The sequence below is a fragment of the Callithrix jacchus genome, chromosome 11 (genome assembly GCF_049354715.1).
Source record: "Callithrix jacchus isolate 240 chromosome 11, calJac240_pri, whole genome shotgun sequence".
Taxonomy (NCBI): domain Eukaryota; kingdom Metazoa; phylum Chordata; class Mammalia; order Primates; family Cebidae; genus Callithrix; species Callithrix jacchus.
The window spans coordinates 73,098,118-73,114,266 of NC_133512.1; the positions used below are offsets into that span (position 1 = coordinate 73,098,118).

At 40.4% G+C, this 16,149-nt stretch overlaps 2 protein-coding genes and 1 pseudogene across 3 annotated transcripts in view; 2 read left to right on the plus strand and 1 right to left on the minus strand.

Moving 5' to 3' along the window:
- CCDC146 (coiled-coil domain containing 146) overlaps nucleotides 1-16,149 on the minus strand; it is a 265,750-nt gene that overhangs the window by 230,680 nt on the left and 18,921 nt on the right. The window contains exon 2 of the mRNA XM_035255009.3: nucleotides 3,176-3,323. The gene's annotated coding sequence lies outside the window, so the exon portion shown is untranslated. The remainder of the gene's footprint in view (nucleotides 1-3,175; nucleotides 3,324-16,149) is intronic.
- The window catches only part of FAM185A (family with sequence similarity 185 member A), an 82,746-nt gene that overhangs the window by 43,178 nt on the left and 23,419 nt on the right, over nucleotides 1-16,149 (plus strand). The gene's annotated exons all lie outside the window — the stretch shown is intronic.
- LOC144578302 (SWI/SNF-related matrix-associated actin-dependent regulator of chromatin subfamily A member 5 pseudogene) lies at nucleotides 1,852-16,125 on the plus strand (annotated as a pseudogene).

Genomic DNA, 16,149 nt, shown 5'->3' on the forward strand with positions numbered 1-16,149 from the left:
TATCAATACTGTACAGTTAGGCTATGCTAAATTTACTTTTAAGTTTTTTTAATAATAAATTAACCTTAGCTTACTGTAACTTTTTTCCTTTATTCTACAGACAGCTTCTTTCTCTGTTGCCTAGGCTAGAGTGCAATTATAGCTCACTGTAAACTTGAACTCTGGACTCAAGTGATCCTTCTGCCTCAGCCTCCGTAGTAACTGGGATTACAGGTGTGTACTACCACACCCAGCTAATTTTTAAAAATTTTTTTAGTAGAGATGAGGCCTTGCTATGTTTCCCAGGCTTGTCTTCAACTCCTGGCCTCAAGTGATCCTCCTGCCTCAGCTTCCCAAAGAACATTTTTACTTTATAAACTTCAATATTTATTTATTTATTTGAGATATAGTCTTGCTCTGTTGCCCAGGCTGGAGTGCAGTGGCACAGTCGCAGCTCACTGCAACCTCTGCCTCCTGGGTTCAAGCAATTCTCCTGCCTCAGCCTCCAGAGTAGCTAGGACCCACAGGCGTGCACCACCATACCTAGGTAATTTTTGTATTCTTAGTAGAGGTGGGGTTTCACTATGCTGGCCAGGCTGGTCTTGAACTCCTGACCTCAGGTGATCCACCCACCTTGGCCTCCCAAAGTGCTGGGATTACAGGCATGAGCTACCATGCCCAGCCTAAACTTCAATTTTTAAAAACTTTTTGAGGCTGGGCACGGGAGCTCATGACTGTAGTCCCAGCACTTTGGGAGGCTGAGGCAGACAAATCATTTGAGGTCAGGAATTCGAGACCAGCCTGACCAACATGGTAAAATCCCATCTCTGCTAAGAATACAAAAATTAGCTGGGTGTGGTGGCAGGCACCTGTAATCTCAGCTACTTGGGAGGCTGAGCCAGGAGAATCCCTTGAATCCAAGAGGTGGAGGTGGCAATGAGCCAAGATCATGCCACTGCACTCCAGCCTGGGCAACAGAGTGAGACTCCCTCTCAAAAATAAAATAAAATAAAAAGTTTTGATTTTTTTGCAATAATACTTAGCTTGAAACACAAACACAGTTTATAGCTGTACAAATATATTTTATCTATCCTTATTTTGTAAGCTTTTTGTGTTTAAAATTGTTAATTTTCTTATTCTTTTTTTTAACTTTTTAAACTTTCTTAAAAACTAAGACACAAACATATACCATAGCCTAGGCCTTTACAGGGTCAGGAATATCAATATCACTTTCACCTCCACATCTTGTCCCACTGAAAGGCCTTTAGGGGCAATAACACACATGGAGCTATCATCTTCTGCCATGATAATGCCTTCTGGAATACTTCCTGAAGGACCTGCTTGAAGCTGTTGTATCTTAATTTGTTTTTCGAGATGGAGTTTCGTTCTTGTTGCCCAGGCTGGAGTGCAATGGCTTGATCTAGGCTCACTGTAAACTCTGCCTCCCGGGTTTAAGTGATTCTCCTGCCTCAGCCTCTCGAGTAGCTGGGATTACAGGTATGGCTACCATTACCATGCCCAGCTAAGTTTGTATTTTTAGTAGAGATGGGGTTTCTCCATGTTGGTCAAGTGGTCTCAAACTCCTGACCTCAGGTGATCTGCCCACCTCAGCCTCCCAAAGTGTTGGGATTACAGGTGTAAGCCACCATGCCTGGCCCAACTTTTTTAATAACCAGAAAATGTAACTTTAAAATAACAACAAAAAGTATAGTAAATACATAAACCAGTAACACGGTCATTTGTTCTCATTAACAAGTACTATGCAGTATACATAATATATGTGCTATACTTTTATGTGACAGGGCAGTGGGTTTGTTTACACCAGCATCACCTCAAACATGAGTAATGTGTTGCATTTAAACAACCATTAGGATGGCTACGAAGTCACTAGGTAATAGGAATTTTTTAGCTCTAATATAATCTTATAGGACAACCATAATTTCTGTAGTTCGTTGACTTAACCATTATTATGCAATGTGTGACTGGTTATCAAATATAGTAAGAATCAACTTGTGATCTAATGTCTTGAGTTTGATAAGGAGCCAAGAGAGTTAGCTATTTTTGGTCCCAGTAATCTAAAGTAGTAATACAAATTTGTTTAACTGTGCTCTGAATCATAGCATAACCAAAATTATTTGCATATGTATGCATGTTTGAATTATAAGCTAAAGCTATTTTGTCATATTTGTATTCATTTATTCACAGAATCATATGCCTTTCTAAAATTTAGATTTAGTTTTAAAACTATTCCCATGACCAGTCATTATTTCTGTGTATATTACTTCTAAATCAATACCTGCAGACCTGATCTGTCTACTGTTCTTGCCCATTTCTTTTCCACTAAACCAGTGCCATCTCAAACTTAGTATGTTTAAAAACAAAATTATCTTTCCCTTGCCCACCTCCTCTTTCTCTTGTCTTCTGTTTTTCTTTATTCACTCTGTTATTCAACAAATGTTTATTAAGTCAAGCACTGCCAGAAATTAGGAGTGCAAGAGTAATATAAAGCATGGTCTCACTGCCTTCTGAGGAGCTTACATTCTAGTGAGGAAAGGCAAACCAGAGAATACAATACAGTGGGATCAATGTTAGAATAAACATATGTACCTTGTACTGTGAGAACACAGAGGTGAGGAAGTGAGAGAAGTCAAATATGACCAGAGTATAGAGAGTAACAGGGAAAGTGGCATATAAGGAGGCTGGAGAGTTCGGGAGAAGTCAGACCACATGGGACAGTCTGGATTGTACGTTAAGAGCACCAGAAAGCCCTTGGAAGGTTTTAACTTGGGGTTCACATAAGGAGATTTGTGTGTTAGAAAGATTACTCTGAATGTTGAGTGGGGACAGATGAGAAAGAACAATGGTGGATGAAGGAGAAAACAACTTTCACTTTTTAGGAGGTTACTGCAGTAATTCAGGAGGAGGAGTACAGGGGCCTGGACTCCATAGTGAGCTATCTTAAACTCAGCAAATAAATAGGCCTTCAGTAACTTTTGCTTGAAGATAAAGATGAAGGAATGCTATGAGGAAGATGCATGCTTACCTCATTGGTTATTATGAAGCGCCTTGGCCTATTGAGTTCTTTTTATGTGTTAGTTGTTATTACGTCTTATACTCTGGCCCTGAACCAGGAAGGGCCAAGTTGCAGAATGATGCGTTTATTTCCTGTTCGCAGTGGCAGAATCTAGGTACTTACCAAGTGTCGTTTTGTAGAGTAGCACATACTGTCCTATGAGGTTGGGCTCCAGATGGATCTATATGTTGTCTCTGATATCAGATTAAATCCATTAAAGTAATAATGCAGCAGGCACTCAGGTGAAGACAGCACCAGTTCCTGGAGGGAGCTGTTGAGTATGAACAGGTGATTGGGTTTAAGAGAAACTTTCATATTTCATTTCCATTCTAAAACTGTTTGGTGCCCAGACAGCCACACAGGCCTTATATATCAACTGGATGAAATAATTTAAGAGGCCTAGAAAATCAGGACAAATTGCTTTTTTCTGTGGAGATTTCCAATCTGAAACCAAATTTTGGAAATAATGAGCAGCTTTATATGTGAGCTGTTATAGGCAGCTGAACTCAGCTCATCTGGGCCTTCCTCATAGAGCCCATGAGGCACAGAAACAGAAATACCCTCATTGCTAAGAGTCTGGATTTTATCTGCAGCATGACTTCTGGATAATCTCTGCAAGAAGCCATGCCAGTAAAATTTAGTCCTTTAGGTTCCAGCTTCCAACAGGGTTTTGATGTGTCAGCCCTATAATTTTATTTTATTTCCTGTTCCATGGTTTCCTTTGCTATTGCTGTCACTGATAAATAACTCAACTGTATAATTCCTACCATGATTTACACAAATTATATGCTATTCTGATGTCAAAAGGAAACCTGAGACTCTCAGGCTGAAACATTTACATACTAAAAAGCTATGCACAAGTGTGTATTGGGGCTGCATTCTCTAATCTTTATGAGAGCCTTCATTCTAAGTTTTGTGCTCTACCCATGTGTGGCAAATTTAACATGTTGTGAGTAGCTTAGGTAAGATACTTCTAATAAGCTGGCTTCTCTATTAGGTTTTAGTCTTGGTTCATCAACTTAGATATGAAACTTGACTGTGGTATACATCAAGTCTCCAAGCCCAGGTATGCATGTGGTGCAAAGTCCTTTTGTCTTTATAACACCATGATTTAGATATTTAAATGTTTAAAGAATATTAGAGGTAAAGTGTGTTGCCAGTGAAAGGATTCATGTTTGTCATTGTCTGGATAGTAGGGAAGCCAGCACTACCGGGTTTACTTCATTTTAGTAAAACTGGAAATAGAAAGCATATAAAAAATAAATTCATTTGGGATCAAAATAAATCACCAAGTCAGAAAAGAGTTCTTAGCTTGTCTAAAGGCAAGAGAGTAATAACATACAATGGAATTGTTATTTATAATGGAATACTGGTTCATGAGTTGGAAAAGAGGTTGAAAAGGGACTAAGCTCATAAGATGCCACTTTAAAAATCTGGAGACAGTGTTTTTTCTTCAAATGTGGAAAAATCCAGTCTTTTGATATGACTAACTCATGGAAATATCTCTGATTTTAGAAGCCACTGAAGTTTTTGTTTTCTCAAAGCTTATAGCACATGAATTTGTCAGCAATGTATATATACTTTAGGACCACATGGAAGAAATTCAATAACAGAATGAAGAATGCTATAAGGCTTACAGCTATCTGCTCAAAAAAAAACCTTGACATGAAGTTAATGCAGGAACTGTTTTCAAGTCATGGTGCTTTTATGGGGTTTTTATTTCCCCACCTTTTTGTTAAAGTGTAAGATCTTCGGAGTGTCATGGGTAATCAGATGCCAATGTTGTTGTTTGCCCCCAAAAAGATCTGGCTTTCTTTCTGTTCATCTGCAAACTTTATTGGTAAACACCATACAGTAAATATGTTAGACTTAGCAGATTACATATGGACTCTGTTGCATATTCTTTTTTGGTTTTGTTTTTTAATAACCCTTTAAAAATGTAAAACCCAGGCCAGGCATGGTGGCTCACACCTGTAATCCCAGCACTTTGGGAGGCTGAGGTAGGCAGATTTCCTGAGGTCAGGAGTTATAGACCAGCCTAGCCAGCATGGCGAAACTTCATCTCTACTAAATATACGAACGTTAGCTGGCCATGGTGGCAGGCGCCTGTAATCTCAGCTACTCAGGAGGCTGAAACAGGAAGAACTGCTTGTACCCGGAGGCTAAGTTTGCAGTGAGCGGAGATTGCACCACTGCACTCCAGCCTGGGCGACAAAGAGAGACTCCACCTCAAAAAAGAAAAAAAAATGTAAAAGCCCTTCTTAGCTTTCAGGGCAAACAAAAATAGGCCCCTGGCCAGATTTAGCCTGTGAGCTAAATCTGTTTGCTGATATCTAGGCTAGAGTTCAAAGCGCAGGCCCCAATCTTCTAGCATTATGAGTTCTGTTTGTGATGACTGTGGGGTTTTGTTTTATTATTGTTTTTGTATTTATTTTGGTCCTTCAAGAAATATTAAACCATAGCCAAATCCCTATCCTAAGTGAACTATCCACAGTAGTGAAGAAAACATGATTCATGCACATAAAAGTTTAATCTTGTAACATTTAAGAAACAATGAAACCATAGAAGATATATGATGGGAAATAAATACACAAAAAAGATATTTACCATCACTAGCCATTAGGGAAATGCAAATTAAAACCAGAATAAAATACTACATACTTACTAGAATGGCTAAAATTAAAAATACTGATTATTCAAATGCTGGCAAGTGTGCAGAGAAACTGGATCTCTCCTACATTACTGATGAAATGTAAAATGATATAGCCACTCTATAATTCAGTCTGGCAGTTTCTTAAAAAATAAAAAATAAAATAAAAGAAAGAAACTTACATTAATCACCTAGCATTTATATTCCTGGGCATTATTTGTCCCAGGGAAGTGAAACTTATATTCACACAAAAACCTGTATACAAATGTTCATGCTTTATTTGTAATAGCCAAAAACTGGAAATGACTTAAATATCCTTCCCTGACTGAATATTCATGTAACTTATGTCCACATAAGGTAATTCACCAATAAAGGGAACCATCTGTTGATGTAAACAACTTGAAGGGACTGTAAGGGCATTATTCTGAGTGAAAAATACCAATCTCAAAATTTTCCATACTGTATGAGTCCATTTATATTAACATTCTTGAAATGACAAAATTATAGAGGTACGGAACAGACAAGTGGTTGCCATACGTTAGAAAAGGAGAAGGAGAGTATGACTTTAAAGGGACATGACAAGGGACTTCCTTTGTAGTGACAGAACAGTTCCATATCTTGATTAAAATGATGGTTATATGAATCTTTATAAATGATAGATAAAATGTCATGAATATACACAAAGACATACCAAAAAAATGAATGTAAAAATTGATGCAATTTGAGTCGGGTCTATAGTCCACTTAATTTGCCAGCTAATTTACTGGTTTTGATAGTGCAGTATGGTTATAGAAGATGTTACTATTGGGGGAACTGAGTGATGGTACATAGAACCTCTCCCTACTGTTTTTGTTACTTCTTATGAGTAATTATTTCAAAATAAGAAGTTAAAAGAGAGGGTAGAAAGAAGAAAGTCAGAGGGAGAGGAGAAGGGAGGGGGAGAAAGAACAATAATGAAGTCTTCTGGGCAGGATGGAGTTAAAGGGTCTGAGTTACCTTTCCAACTGAAACAATGACAAAAAAATTTAAAAGTTAAATAGATATAGGAAACAAACAAGATCAGTCCTGCTTATGGCCTTGAGAGAGTCTCCAAGCTCCAGTACAGGAAAAGCGAACTGCTTCGGAGTCTAGGACACTCCCTGAGTTGGGAAGATCAAGATGAGAGTCTATAAAGATCTATAAAGAGTTCACAGGACAAAGTACCAGAGGAAACAGAACATGGTGCTCACACAGGTCCAAGAATAATGCCTGTTCTTCCCACCAGACTGGAAAAAAAATGATAACTCATGGGGCATTGGGTAGAGCATTTAGTAGTGGGAAACAGTCTTAGGCTGAGCACCACTACTCTAGAATTGACTAACAAATTATAAAAGCAAAAGATGAAAGGCTTAAAACTTAACTGCATCCTTGAACAAAGTTCAAGCTTTACAGGAATAAAAAAGTGTCCAGTACCCAAAAAAGTAAAATTCACAACGTTGTAACCACCCTACAGGTTAATCTGCCCACTGCCTAGAAAGAGCTGATTTATCAAGACAGGGGAACTGCAATCAAGAAAGAGAAATTCATGCAGAGCTGGCTATGCAGACCAGTTTTATTATTACTCAAATCAGTCTCCCTGAGAATCTGATGATCTGAGTTTTTAAGGATAATTTGATAGGGGGCCAGTGAGTTGGGAGTTTTGATTGGTCAGTCTGAGATGACATCGTAGGTGGTTAGAACTGTCCTTTTTTGCTGAGTCGGTTCCTGAGAGGGGGCCACAAGACCAGTTTATCAATCTAGGTCATGCCAGCTGATCCACTGAGTGCAGGGTCCGCAAAATATCTCAAGCCCTGATCTTAGGTTTTACAATAGTCATGTTATCCCCAGGAGCAATTTGAGGAGGTTGAGAAGCTTCCAGCTGCATGACTCTTAAACCACAATTTCTAATCTTTTGGCTAATTTGTTAGTCCTGAAAAGGCAGTCTAGTACCCAGGCAGGAAAGGGGTTTGTTTGATAAATGGTTGTTACCATCATTTTCCCATTTCTTGGATGAGGAAACATTGTCTGATTTTAATAGGCAAGAGGAATAAAGGTTTCTGGAACCCCAGATTCCAATTTATGTTCAAAGACTTTTGTAGGAAGGAATTTATAAACTTTATAAATTATTAATAGAATAGAGTCTCCACAGATTCAGGTCAAAGTACAAAGAACTTTCAGTAAATTACTTAAGATAGAGAAAGCTATTTTCTTTTTTTTTTTTTTTTGTTTTTTTTTTGTTTTTTTTGTTTTTTGGTCTTTTTTTTTTTTTTAATTTTTTATTGGATTATAGGTTTTGGGGTACATGAGCAGAGCATGCGAGACAGTTGTGTAGGTACACACATGGCAGTGTGCTTTGCTTTTCTTCTCCCCTTCACCCACATTTGGCATTTCTCCCCAGGCTATCCCTCCCCACCTCCCCCTCCCACTGGCCCTCCCCTTTTCCCCCCAATAGACCCCAGTGTTTAGTACTCCCCTTTCTGTGTCCATGTGTTCTCATTATTCATCACCCACCTATGAGTGAGAATATGCGGTGTTTCATTTTCTGTTCTTGTGTCAGTTTGCTGAGGATGATGTTCTCCAGATTCATCCATGTCCCTACAAACGACACGAACTCATCATTTCTGATTGCTGCATAATATTCCATGGTGTATATGTGCCACATGTTTCCAATCCAGTCTATTATCAATGGGCATTTGGGTTGATTCCAGGTCTTTGCTATTGTAAACAGTGCTGCAATGAACATTCGTGTACATGTGTCCTTATAGTAGAACGATTTATAGTCTTTTGGATATATACCCAGTAATGGGATTGCTGGGTCAAATGGAATTTCTATTTCTAAGGCCTTGAGGAATCGCCACACCGTCTTCCTCAATGGTTGAACTAATTTACACTCCCACCAACAGTGTAAAAGTGTTCCTTTTTCTCCACATCCTCTCCAGCATCTGTTGTCTCCAGATTTTTTAATGATCGCCATTCTAACTGGCATGAGATGGTATCTCAATGTGGTTTTGATTTGCATCTCTCTGATGACCAGTGACGATGAGCATTTTTTCATATGATTGTTGGCCTCATATATGTCTTCTTTCGTAAAGTATCTGTTCATTTCCTTTGCCCACTTTTGAATGGGCTTGTTTGTTTTTTTCCTGTAAATCTGCTTGAGTTCTTTGTAAATTCTGGATATCAGCCCTTTGTCAGATGGGTAGACTGCGAAAATTCTTTCCCATTCTGTTGGTTGCCGATCCACTCTAGTGACTGTTTCTTTTGCCGTGCAGAAGCTGTGGAGTTTCATTAGGTCCCATTTGTCTATTTTGGCTTTTGTTGCCAATGCTCTTGGTGTTTTGTTCATGAAGTCCTTGCCTACTCCTATGTCCTGGATAGTTTTGCCTAGATTTCCTTCTAGGGTTTTTATGGTGCCAGGTCTTATGTTTAAGTCTTTAATCCATCTGGAGTTAATTTTAGTGTAAGGTGTCAGGAAGGGGTCCAGTTTCTGCTTTCTGCACATGGCTAGCCAGTTTTCCCAACACCATTTGTTAAACATGGAATCCTTGCCCCATTGCTTGTTTTTGTCAGGTTTATCAAAGATTGTATAGTTGTATGTATGTTGTGTTGCCTCCGGTGCCTCTGTTTTGTTCCATTGGTCTATATCTCTGTTTTGGTATCAGTACCATGCTGTTTTGATTACTGTAGCCTTGTAGTATAGTTTGAAATCCGGTAGTGTGATGCCCCCCGCTGTGTTCTTTTTGCTTAGAATTGACTTGGCTATGCGGGCTCTCTTTTGGTTCCATATGAAGTTCATGGTGGTTTTTTCCAGTTCTGTGAAGAAAGTCAATGGTAGCTTGATGGGGATAGCGTTGATTCTGTAAATTACTTTGGGCAGTATAGCCATTTTCACGATATTAATTCTTCCTAACCATGAACATGGAATGTTTCTCCATCTGTTTGTGTCCTCTCTGATTTCGTTGAGCAGTGGTTTGTAGTTCTCCTTGAAGAGGTCTCTTACGTTCCTTGTGAGTTGTATTCCAAGGTATTTTATTCTTTTTGTAGCAATTGCGAATGGCAGTTCGCTCTTGATTTGGCTTTCTTTAAGTCTGTTATTGGTGTAGACGAATGCTTGTGATTTTTGCACATTGATTTTATATCCTGAGACTTTGCTGAAGTTGTTTATCAGTTTCAGGAGTTTTTGGGCTGAGGCGATGGGGTCTTCTAGGTATACTATCATGTCGTCTGCAAATAGAGACAATTTGGCTTCCACCTTTCCTATTTGAATACCCTTTATTTCTTTTTCTTGCCTGATTGCTCTGGCTAGAACTTCCAGTACTATATTGAATAGGAGTGGTGAGAGAGGGCATCCTTGTCTAGTACCAGATTTCAAAGGGAATGCTTCCAGTTTTTGCCCATTCAGTATGATATTGGCTGTTGGTTTGTCATAAATAGCTTTTATTACTTTGAGATACGTTCCATCGATACCGAGTTTATTGAGGGTTTTTAGCATAAAGGGCTGTTGAATTTTGTCAAATGCCTTCTCTGCGTCAATTGAGATAATCATGTGGTTTTTGTTTTTGGTTCTGTTTATGTGGTGAATTACGTTGATAGACTTGCGTATGTTGAACCAGCCTTGCATCCCTGGGATGAATCCTACTTGATCATGATGAATAAGTTTTTTGATTTGCTGTTGCAATCGGCTTGCCAATATTTTATTGAAGATTTTTGCATCTATGTTCATCATGGATATTGGCCTGAAGTTTTCTTTTCTTGTTGGGTCTCTGCCGGGTTTTGGTATCAGGATGATGTTGGTCTCATAAAATGATTCGGGAAGGATTCCCTCTTTTTGGATTGTTTGAAATAGTTTTAGAAGGAATGGTACCAGCTCCTCCTTGTGTGTCTGGTGGAATTCGGCTGTGAACCCATCTGGACCTGGGCTTTTTTTGTGAGGTAGGCTCTTAATTGCTGCCTCAACTTCAGACCTTGTTATTGGTCTATTCATAGTTTCAGCTTCCTCCTGGTTTAGGCTTGGGAGGACACAGGAGTCCAGGAATTTATCCATTTCTTCCAGGTTTACTAGTTTATGTGCATAGAGTTGTTTGTAATATTCTCTGATGATGGTTTGAATTTCTGTGGAATCTGTGGTGATTTCCCCTTTATCATTTTTTATTGCATCTATTTGGTTGTTCTCTCTTTTATTTTTAATCAATCTGGCTAGTGGTCTGTCTATTTTGTTGATCTTTTGAAAAAACCAGCTCTTGGATGTATTGATTTTTTGAAGGGTTTTTCGTGTCTCAATCTCCTTCAGCTCAGCTCTGATCTTAGTAATTTCTTGTCTTCTGCTGGGTTTTGAGTTTTTTTGATCTTGCTCCTCTAGCTCTTTCAATTTTGACGATAGGGTGTCAATTTTGGATCTCTCCATTCTCCTCATATGGGCACTTATTGCTATATACTTTCCTCTAGAGACTGCTTTAAATGTGTCCCAGAGGTTCTGGCACGTTGTGTCTTCGTTCTCATTGGTTTTGAAGAACTTCTTTATTTCTGCCTTCATTTCGTTGTTTACCCAGTCAACATTCAAGAGCCAGTTGTTCAGTTTCCATGAAGCTGTGCGGTTCTGGGTCGGTTTCTGAATTCTGAGTTCTAACTTGATTGCACTATGGTCTGAGAGGCTGTTTGTTATGATTTCAGTTGTTTTGCATTTGTTGAGCAGTGCTTTACTTCCAATTATGTGGTCAATTTTAGAGTAGGTGTGATGTGGTGCTGAGAAGAATGTGTATTCTGTGGATTTGGGGTGGAGAGTTCTGTAAATGTCCACCAGGTTTGCTTGCTCCAGGTCTGAGTTCAAGCCCTGGGTATCCTTGTTGATTTTCTGTCTGGTTGATCTGTCTAGTATTGACAGTGGAGTGTTAAAGTCTCCCACTATTATTGTGTGGGAGTCTAAGTCCTTCTGTAAGTCATTAAGAACTTGCCTTATGTATCTGGGTGCTCCTGTGTTGGGTCCATATATGTTTAGGATCGTTAGCTCTTCTTGTTGTATTGATCCTTTTACCATTATGTAATGGCCTTCTTTGTCTCTTTTGATCTTTGTTGCTTTAAAGTCTATTTTATCAGAGATAAGAATTGCAACTCCTGCTTTTTTTTGCTGTCCATTAGCTTGGTAAATCTTCCTCCATCCCTTTATTTTGAGCCTTTGTGTATCCTTGCATGTGAGATGGGTTTCCTGGATACAGCACACTGATGGGTTTTGGATTTTTATCCAATTTGCCAGTCTGTGTCTTTTGATTGGTGCATTTAGTCCATTTACATTTAGGGTTAATATTGTTATGTGTGAATTTGATACTGCCATTTTGATTCTAAGTGGCTGTTTTGCCTGTTAGTTGTTGTAGATTCTTTATTATGTTGAAGCTCTTTAGCATTCAGTGTGATTTTGGAATGGCTGGTACTGATTGATCCTTTCTATGTGTAGTGCCTCTTTTAGGAGCTCTTGTAAAGCAGGCCTGGTGGTGACAAAATCTCTGAGTACTTGCTTGTTCGCAAAGGATTTTATTCTTCCTTCACTTCTGAAGCTCAGTTTGGCTGCATATGAAATTCTGGGTTGAAAGTTCTTTTCTTTAAGAATGTTGAATATTGGCCCCCCCTCTCTTCTGGCTTGTAGTGTTTCTGCCGAGAGATCTGCTCTGAGTCTGATGGGCTTCCCTTTGTGGGTGACCCGACCTTTCTCTCTGGCTGCCCTTAGTATTCTCTCCTTTATTTCAACCCTGTTGAATCTGACGATTATGTGCCTTGGGGTTGCTCTTCTTGCGGAATATCTTTGTGGTGTTCTCTGTATTTCCTGCAATTGAGTGTTGGCTTGTCTTGCTAGGTGGGGGAAATTTTCCTGGATGATGTTTTGAAGAGTATTTTCCAGCTGGGATTCATTCTCTTCGTCCCCTTCTGGTACACCTATCAAACGTAGGTTAGGTCTTTTCACATAGTCCCACATTTTCTGGAGACTTTGTTCATTCCTTTTTGCGCTTTTTTCTCTGATCTTGGTTTCTCGTTTTATTTCATTGAGTTGGTCTTCGACTTCGGATATTCTTTCTTCTGCTTGGTCAATTCGGCTATTGAAACTTGCGTTTGCTTCGCGAAGTTCTCGTATTGTGTTTTTCAGCTCCTTTAATTCATTCATATTCCTCTCTAAGGTATCCATTCTTGTTATCATTTCCTCGAATCTTTTTTCAAGGTTCTTAGTTTCTTTGCATTGATTTAATACATGATCTTTTAGCTCACAAAAGTTTCTCATTATCCATCTTCTGAAGTCTAATTCCGTCATTTCGTCACAGTCATTCTCCGTCCAGCTTTGTTCCCTTGCTGGTGAGGAGTTTTGGTCCTTTCTAGGAGGCGATGTGTTCTGGTTTCGGGTGTTTTTCTCCTTTTTGCGCTGGTTTCTTCCCATCTTTGTGGATTTGTCTGCTGGTCATCTGCGTAGTTGCTGACTTTTTGTTTGGGTCTCTGAGTGGACACCCAGAATGTTGATGATGAAGTATTTCTGTTGCTTGGTGTTCCTTCTACCAGTCTAGCCCCTTCGCTGTACGACTGTTGAGGTCCGCTCCAGACCCTGTTTGTCTGGGGTGCACCTCTAGTAGCCATGGCACAGCGAGGGATGCTACCAGTTTCTTTTTCTGCTCTCTTTGTCCCAGGATGATGCCTGCCTAATGACAGTCTTTTGGATATAGAGGGGTCAGGGAGCTGCTTGAGGAGACAGTTTGTACTTTATAGGGGTTTAATTGCTGAGCTGTGCACTCTGTTGTTCATTCAGGGCTGTTAGGCTGCTATGTTTGATTCTGCTGCAACACAGCTCATTAAACAACCCTTTTTTTTTTCTCAAATGCTCTGTGTTGAGGGGTTTGGGCTTTATTTTTGGATGTCCGATCAGGTGACCTGCCCAGCTCGAGGGCAGACTAGCCACTGTTTGGCTGCCAAGGCTCCGCCCTGCTGTTGTGTGATTCGCGCTGTTCCTGCCAGCTCTGCTGTGGTCTCCGCCACGCCCTGCGGCGGAGTCTCTTCATTGTAGCGTGTTGCCTCAGCAACGGCAGGCTGCGTCAGCAGTGGGCGTGTATCTCAGTAGGGACGGGTTGCCTCGGCAACGGCTGGCTGCGTCAGCAGTGGGCGTGTATCTCAATTGGGGCGGGTTGCCTCGGCAACGGCTGGCTGCCTCAGCAGTGGGCGTGTATATCAGTTGGGGCAGGTTGCCTCCGTAGTGGTGGACGCCCCTCCCCCACAGAGCGTCTCGGACCGTCTGCCCGGGATAGTTTGAAATCGCGGTTTTGTTCGACCCACTGGGTATCCCAAACGATCTGTCCCTGCAATCCCCTGGGCTGGGCTACTGTGCAAGTCTCGTTCAGTCTCAAGTCCAGCCCTCTCAAGTCTCAGATTGCCGGTTCAACAAGGCCCCCGGACAAGCGCGCCCTGTGGGGATTGCTGGGTAGGGCCGGCCGCCGCCGCCCCGGCTGCCGGCTTCACCAGGCAGACCTACTGCCTGGAGTTCCGTGTCTTTTTATACTTGGGAGTTTCCCCGTTCTGTGGGCAACAAAGATCAGTCTGGAAATGCAGCACTGACTCACCATTTGCGAATTCAACGCGGGCTCCAATCCTGGGTTGTTCTCACAGCGCCATCTTGAGTCCTCTCCCTGGACTGGTCTTTCATATGGACACTGAAGCAACTATCCATGACAGATCTCATGCCTCCTCACAGTCATGACACAAAAGCAGCCTCTCTGGGATTCTTTAATAGCAGCAACTATAAAAGCAGTCTTCTGTTGTGAAAACAGCAGGTCTCTGCACCGAGAAAGCTATTTTCAAGCAACCTAAATGGAATTTTATAAACTGTCCTCCCTTTTTAATATTGTTTCTAAGCTGAAATTACTTCTGTGTCCTTTTTCTTTGTTTTTGTTTTTTTTTTTTTGAGATGGAGTCTCGCTTTGTCACCCAGGCTGGAGTGCAGTGGCGTGATCTTGGTTCGCTCCAACCTCCACTTCCCAGGTTCAAGTGATTCTCCTGCCTCAGCCTCCTGAGTAGCTGGGAATACAGGCATGTCATGCTCGGCTAATTTTCTGTATTTTTAGTAGAGATGGGGTTTTACTGTGTTAGCCTGGGTGGTCTCAATCTCCTGATCTCGTGATCTGACCACCTTGGCCTCCCAAACTGCTGGGATTAGAGGACTGAGCCACCACACCTGGCCATGTGTCCTTTTTCTTGGAGAACAGTAACACTGTGCTTGGCCTCTATTGGCACAAAAGGAAATGGGTTGAAGGCTTTTCACTCCATAAGTAAGAAATACATTATTGTGGAGGTGATAAATAATATATTAAGGAAGACATCTCAGATATTTAGAAAAGCCTTACTATTGTTGTGGATTTATTATTGGTGCTAAATGGTTATTTAACAAAAGAAAAAGTTGGAAAAACAACGAAAATGTCAGGATTTCCAGTTCTTTCCTCCACATTCATTTTATTTTTTTAATTTTTAATTTGTGTGTGTGTGCGTGTGTGTGTGTGAGATAGAGTTTCACTATTGTTGCCCAGGCTTGAATGTAATGACATGATTGTGGCTCATTGCAACCTCTGCCTCCCAGGTTCAAGCAGTTTTGCCTCAGCCTCCCGAGTAGCTGGGATTACAGGTGCCTGCCACCACACCGAGCTAATTTTTTGTATTTTTGGTAGATATGGGGTTTCACTATGTTGGCCAGGCTAGTCTCAAATTCCTTACATCGGGTGATCCACCTGCCTTGGCCTCCCAAAGTGCTGGGATTACAGGCATGATCCATCATGCCCGGCCACACATTTATTTTAATTACTAGAAAAAGAAACTCTGTATTACAGAAAAACAATTGGGTGCAAGGTACCTTGAAATCATGACCTACCAAATGCAGCGTAGGCACAGAAAAAATAAACAGTTTTAAAAAGCTGAACCTCTTATTGATGAAGAGTTAGAGTTAACATAGTGGTTTACCAATTGGACTAAGATTTTAACCAGTTTATGAAAGCTAATTAAAATGGGGTCATGATATTGAAAATATAGCAAGAGTAGAAGAGGGAAAAACCTTACAGGAGGTCCTTGAATACTCAACTGTGTTCTGGGGAAGATACAATGAGCTCCAGGACATAGATAAGATTATGGCTTAGAATGAATGGGAGAGACAAGAATTCTGAGAATAATTTGCATCAGCAAAGCATTTGACAAAAAGATGAAATGGTACAAAGCACCTAGAACCTTTTCTCCAGCTGAGAATAACAAAGGGAAAAAACTATTAGAACAAAGGGAAAAAACTATACTGAGGAAGAGGATCATTCTATTTTGTGTGCTTGGATTCAACAAGGAAAATATTTATGATGAATTGCAATAGTGTAATCACAACTCTCCTCAGTTCAGATTTTGTTATTGAACCAAACTGAGGTCTACTCATCTG